Source organism: Micromys minutus (genome assembly GCF_963924665.1).
Source record: "Micromys minutus genome assembly, chromosome: 1".
NCBI classification, from domain to species: Eukaryota; Metazoa; Chordata; class Mammalia; order Rodentia; family Muridae; genus Micromys; species Micromys minutus.
This window is the reverse complement of record NC_137969.1, coordinates 128,630,573-128,637,174: the sequence shown is the minus strand read 5'-3', so window position 1 is coordinate 128,637,174 and position 6,602 is coordinate 128,630,573.

The window sequence follows — 6,602 nt, the reverse complement described above, 5'->3', positions numbered from 1 at the left end:
CGAAGGGTGTGCGCTAACTCCGCCCCCGTGGCAGCCTCAGCCAATGAGAGTGGGAGAATCGGGGTGGTTTGAGGCTCATTTTCCACCAACTGCTCGTCGCCGCTAGAGTTCCTTCAGTCGTCAGGGTCTGCAGGGTGGACCCGGAGCTGCACAGGCGCAAAGTCCAGAAACACCTGTCCATCGCAGCGTGGATGCTGCCGAAGCCATTTAGCGACGGACAGGCTGTTCTGAGCCCCATTTTTGGCTGGCCGGGAGCCAACGGAGTGCTGGCCAAGGTCTGTGGGACTTTTTCATCACTGGCGCTTGTGAGGCCAGGCGCTGTCTGCTGGGTTCCATGCTAAAGTTTATTCTGGTAGTTTTCGAACAGGCTTGGTGCTTCTGTTGTCTAATGCACGCCGTTGTCCACCTTGTCTTACGATACAGGTGCCTACCTGTTTTCAACGAGCAGGCATTTCCCTCTCCACCCGACTGCCTTATCCCCACGCCCAGTCGTGTATGAAATAAGCCTTTAAGAGATGAGCAATGCCCAGACTGCGAAGACCTGTTCCTACGGTTTCCAGCAGTAGGCTACATAACATACATGAATCAACTCATGACACCACACAATTCACTAACTCCAGTTTGCAGGTGAGGAGTAGGTGTAAAGTAGAGAGAGTGGTGAAGTAACTTAGCCACTGGGAATTTATACCTCAAGAAATGGCCACACTTCCTGCTGAAGCCTTCAGCAGGTAGAGCCCGGAAAGTGAGTGCTTGTGGGATGCTTTCGTGCCCTGCACTTGAACGCTGTACTCCTGTCGGCTAGTAACTTTATTACCTAAGAGTTTCACGGAAGAGATCCATCTTGCTTTTCTTGTTTTTAGTCTTATGAGACAAAACTTAAATTCAAATTAGTCAGTCATCTAAGATGCATACTTTTTCCCCCCCGTAGACATGACCTGTGGAAAAAGAATGGGGCGGGGACAGGAACGGGTGAAAATGTAAGCCGATTTAAGCCAGTTTTGGATAGGGACTCCTGTGAAGCAGACATCTACGTAGATGCTTTCTTTGGACATCAGATTTCAAGTTTTGTCTTCATCTCAGATTGGCAATGATAATAAATATGATCTCAGATATTTATTGCTATTTATCAAACATCGGTTACTATGCAAACTCTACCCTAAGCACTTTATAACAACTTAATTAATATTAATATCATTCAAAATAATAATAGCTGTTGTTATTTTCCACTTTATATCTTCACATGAAAAAAAGTCTTGAAAAACGTTCCTTTGAGATTCGTTAGTTTTCTTTGTTTGCACACGAGTGCACACATGTTTATGCAGGTGCACATGTGGGTGTGTCTTTGGGAGCCAGAAGGGGACACTGAGTATTCTGCTCTGTCATTCTTTATTCTCTTGAGGTTGGGCCTGTCACTGAACCTGAGATAGGCTAGTCAGCAAGCCCCGGAAATCTTTCAGCTTTTGTCCCCCAGGATGCTGGGGTTATAGGTGTAAACCATGTTAGTGTCTTTATGTGAGTTTTGGTTCTCATGTATGGGTAGTAAGTGCTCTTCCCTTCTGAGTCATCTCTCCTGCACATTGGGATGACAGTCTGGTTTTAGCAGGATGTACTTTGCTATAAATCTTATTTATTTTAGTTCTGAGTATGTGAGAAAACCCTTTGGGAAAAATAAGCAAACTTGCTCAAGACCACTGCTGTCCCAAGCCCCGTGTGTCCTAGGCAGAAATCAGTTATGATTTCCCTCACCCATTGTTTCTAGATGAATAGATATGGGGCTACCACACAGAGTGTCACTGATGTCCTAATTGGGGGTGTTATCCCCATCCAAGAATATATTATTTAACTCAAGGAAGAACAACATTTAAATATCTCCAGTGAACCCACTCTTGACTTTGGGAAATCTTTTTGAGTCAAAACTTAGAACGTGACAGTAAACCTCTAAAAGGTAGACTCACACTTACCTGGCTTTGTGCAAGGTCACTCGGCCCAGTGATAATTGTGAAAACTAAAGACTGGAAATGCCTCAGAGCTGGAGGACAGTGCAAAGCCACACTGTCTTGTACCCAGGGAGGTCTGCAGTGTCTCCTGTGTGAGCCTTTAACCTCTATTGCCACACTGTGGGGGAGTTCACCCTTCTCTGGCAGAGGTAGGGACATGGCAGAGGGAGGCAGGACAGAGGGTGCACAGTAGACATGTCATGGCTAGCCCTAGCTTACTGCTCTTCCTTCATTACTGCTTCTGCGCCCAGTAAGTCTATTTAAGGGGTTTTACATTTTAAAAGTATCTTCCCGAGAAGCAAATGCTTTCCTTTGATGATTTAAAATTCATTGCCTCCTGCTCTTATTTTGAATACTTTCTTCCTTCTACTTTCAATTTAACATATGTTCTGTACTTTTCTTTTTCTTTCTTTTTTTGTCAGAGACAGGCTCATATTTAATGTTGGGATTTTCATAAAAACACCAACCTGACAGCTACAGTATACACAAAGAACCTGGTATAGACTTGTGCAGGCCTCCAGCAGAAAGGTCAAAGGACTTGAGGACCATATCTTAGAGGAAAATACTTCAGTTTTTCTGCTTAAATATATTTTTTACATTTTATTATTATTATTATTTTTTTTTTTTGTTTGTTTATTTTTGTCTTATTTCGAGGCAGGGTTTCTATCTGTTGCCTTTCTGTCCTGGAACTCCCTCTGAAGACCAGGTTGGCCTTGAACTCACAGATATTTGCCTGTCTTTGCCTCCTAAGTGCTGGGATTAAAGGTGTGTGCCACCACAGCCTGGGCACAATTAAAATTTTCAAATAATATTTTTATTAGTTCTATGAGAATTTCATACAATGTATTTTGATCAAATTCCTTCATGATTAGTTATTTTATTGGCTACTTTATTTTATTATTAGTCTATTAGTTATGCTATTTAGTACATATGACCTTAATTTCTTTTTTTATTAAATTGAACAACTTTATTTTAAAAAACAAAGATAAATGTACAGATTTTAAGCATTTTGCATAAAATTATATAAATACATTTTTGTCAGTACTTGATTTTTTTAAAGGTTTGATAGTGTGCATTAAAATCTTACTAGTTACAATGAGCATAAAGTACATGTAAAACAAGATGTAACCTGGAAATAGTCTAAGTTTTCTTGGTGTAAAAAGATTAAGCATAATGGTTTTTGATTTTCTTTTCTTTTTTTGGGGGGGGGGGCTTTGTTTTTCTTGAACTTCATATAGTCTGTGAGTTGTTTCTGGGGTGTTCTGAGCTTTCTGGTGTTAGTATCCAATTATCAGTGACTGCATATTATGTCTGTTCTTTTGTGACTGGGTTATCTCACTCAAGATAATATTCTCTAGATGCATCCATTTTCTTAAGAAGTTCATAAAGTCATTGTTTCTGATAGCTGAGTTGTACTCCATTGTGTAAATATACCACAATTTTTGTATCCATTCATCTACTGAAGGACACTGGGGTTCTTTCCAGTTTCTAGCTATTATAAATATGACTGCTATGAACATTGTGGTACATGTGTCTTTGTTGTATGTTGGAGAGTCTCTGGGGTATATGCCCAGAAGTGGAATAACTGGGTCTTCAGGTAGTACTATGTCTAATTTTCTGGGGAATCACCAGACTGATTTCCAGAGTGGTTGCACAAGTTTACAACCCCACCAACAGTGGAGAAGTGTTCCTCTTTCTCTGCATCCTTGCCAGCATCTGCTGTCATCTGAATTTTGGATCTCAGCCATTCTGGTTGGTGTAAGGTGGTATCTCAGAGTTGTTTTGATATGCCTTTCCCTGATGGCTAATGCTGTCAAGCACTTCCTTAGATGCTTCTCAGCCATTCGATATTCCTCAATTGAGAACATTTTGTTTAGCTCTGTACCCCATTTTTTAATAGGGTTGTTTGATTCTCTGGTGTCTAACTTCTTGAGTTCTTTGTATACCTTGGATATTAGGCCTCTATCAGATATGGAGTTGGTAAAGATCTTTTCCCAATCTGTTGGCTGCCTTTTTGATTTCATGACAGTTTCCTTAGCCTTACAGAAACTTTGCAATCTCATTAAATCCCATTTGTCAATATTTGACCTTAGAGCACGAGCCATTGGTGTTCTGTTCAGGAAATTTTCTCCTGTGCCTATGTGTTCTAAGGTTTTCCCTACTTTCTCTTCTAATAGTTTCAGTGTACCTGGTTTAATGTGGAGATCTTTGATCCATTTGCACTTGAGCTTTGTACAAGGAGATAAGAAAGGGTCTATTTTCATTCTTCTGCATGCTGAGTGCCAGTTGGACCAACACCATTTGTTGAAGAGGCTGTCCTTTTTCCATTGAATGTTTATAGCTCCTTTGTCAAAAATCAAGTGAACATATATGGGAGGGCTCATTTCTGGATCTTCTATTCTATTCCATTGATCCACGTGCCTATCTCTATACCAGTACCATGCAGTTTTCAGCACAATTTTCTTGTAATATAGTTTGAGGTCAGGGATGGTGATTTCTGCAGATGTTTTCTTGTTGTTGAGGATGGATTTCACTATTCTTGGTCTTTTGTTATTCCAGATGAAATTGCTCTTTCCAACTCTATGAAGAATTGGGTTGGAATTTTGATGGGGATTGCCTTGAATCTGTAGATTGCTTTTGATAAGATGGCCATTTTTACAATGTTGATCCTTCCAATTGATGAGCATGGGAGATCTTTCCTTTTTGTGATCTTCCTCTATTTCCTTTTTTAGAGATTTGAAGTTCTTGTCATACAGGTCCTTCACTTGCTTAGTTAGAGTCACACCAAGTATTTCATATTGTTTGTGACTATTGTGAAGGGTATCTTTTCCCTATTTTCTTTTTTTGCATGTTTGTCCTTTGAGTAGAGGAAGGCTACTGATTTGTTTGAGTTAATTTTATATCCAACCACTTTGCTGAACTTATTTATCAGCCGTAGAAGTTCTCTGGTGGAATTTTTGCGGTCACTTAAGTACACTATCATGTCATCTGTAAACAGTGATGTTTTTACTTCTTCCTTTCCAATCTGTATCCCTTTAATTTCCTTTTGCTGTCTAATTGGTCTGGCCATGACTTACAGTACTATATTGAATAGGTAGGGGGAGAGTGGGCAGCCTTGTCTAGTCCCTGATTTTAGTGGGATTGCTTGAAATTTCTCACCGTTAAGTTTGATGTTGGCTATTGGTTTGCTGTATATTGCTTTTATTTTGTTTTGGTATGGGCCTTGGATTCCTGTTCTTTCCAAGACTTTTAACATGAAGTAGTATTGGATTTTGTCAAATGCTTTTTTAGCATCTAGTGAGATGACCATGTGTTTTTTTTTTTTTTGAGTTTGTTTATTTGGTGGATTACATTGATGAATTTCCGTATATTAAATCATCCCTGTATCCCAGGGATAAAGCTACTTGATCATGGTGAATGATCATTTTGATGTGTTCTTGGATGCGGTTTGCAAGAATTTTGTTGAGTATTTTTGCATCAATGTTCATAAGTGAGATTGGTCTGAAGTTCTCCTTCCTTGTAGGATCTTTGAGTGGTTTAGGAATGATGATTTTTGTGGCCAAAAAACCACAAAAGTTAGGTAGTGTTCCATCTGATTCTATTTTGTGGAATAATTTGGAGAGTATTGGTATTAGGTCGTCAATAAATGTCTGATAGAATTCTGCAAAGAACACATTTGGACCTGGGCTTTTTTTGGTTGGGAGGCTTTTGATAACTGCTTCTATTTCTTTAGGTGTTATGGGATTGTTTAGATGGTTTACCTGGTCCTGGTTTAACTTTAGTATCTGGTATCTGTCTAGGAATTCATCCATTTCCTCCAGATTTTCCAGCTTTATTGAGTATAGGTTTTTGTAGTAGGATCTGATGATTTCTTGAATTTCCTCAGTTTCAGTTGTTATGTCTTTCTTTCTGATTTTGTTAATTTGGATACTCTCTCTTTGCCCTCTAGTTAGTCTGGCTAAGGATTTATCAATCTTTTTAATTTTCTCAAAGAACCAGCTCTTGGTTTGGTTGATTCTTTGAATGGTTCTTTTTGTTTCTATTTGGTCAATTTCTGCTCTGAGTTTGATTATTTCTTGCCGTCTACTCCTCTTGGGTGTATCTGCTACCTTTTGTTCTAGAGCTTTCAATTGTACTCTCAAGTTGCTAGTGTATGCTCTCTCCAGTTTCTTTTTGGAAGCACTCAGAGCTATGAGTTTTCCTCTCAGTACTGCTTTCACTGCATCCCATAGGTTTGGGTATGTTATGTTTTTATTTTCATTGAATTCTAGAAAATCCTTAATTTCCTTCTTTATTTCTTCTTTGACCATGCTATTGTTTAATAGAGCATTGTTTAGTTTCCATGTGTATATGGGCTTTTTGTTGTCTTTGTTGTTATTAAAGACCAGCCTTAGACAATGGTGATCTGAAAAGATGCATGGGAGTACTTCAGTCTTCTTATATCTATTGAGGCTCGTTTTGTGACCAATTATGTGGTCAATTTTCAAGAAGGTGTTGTGAGGTGCTGAGAAGAAGGTGTATTCTTTTGTTTTAGAATAAAATGTTCTGTAGATGTCTATTAATTCCAATTGGTTTATAACCTCTGCTAGTTTTACTGTATCCTTA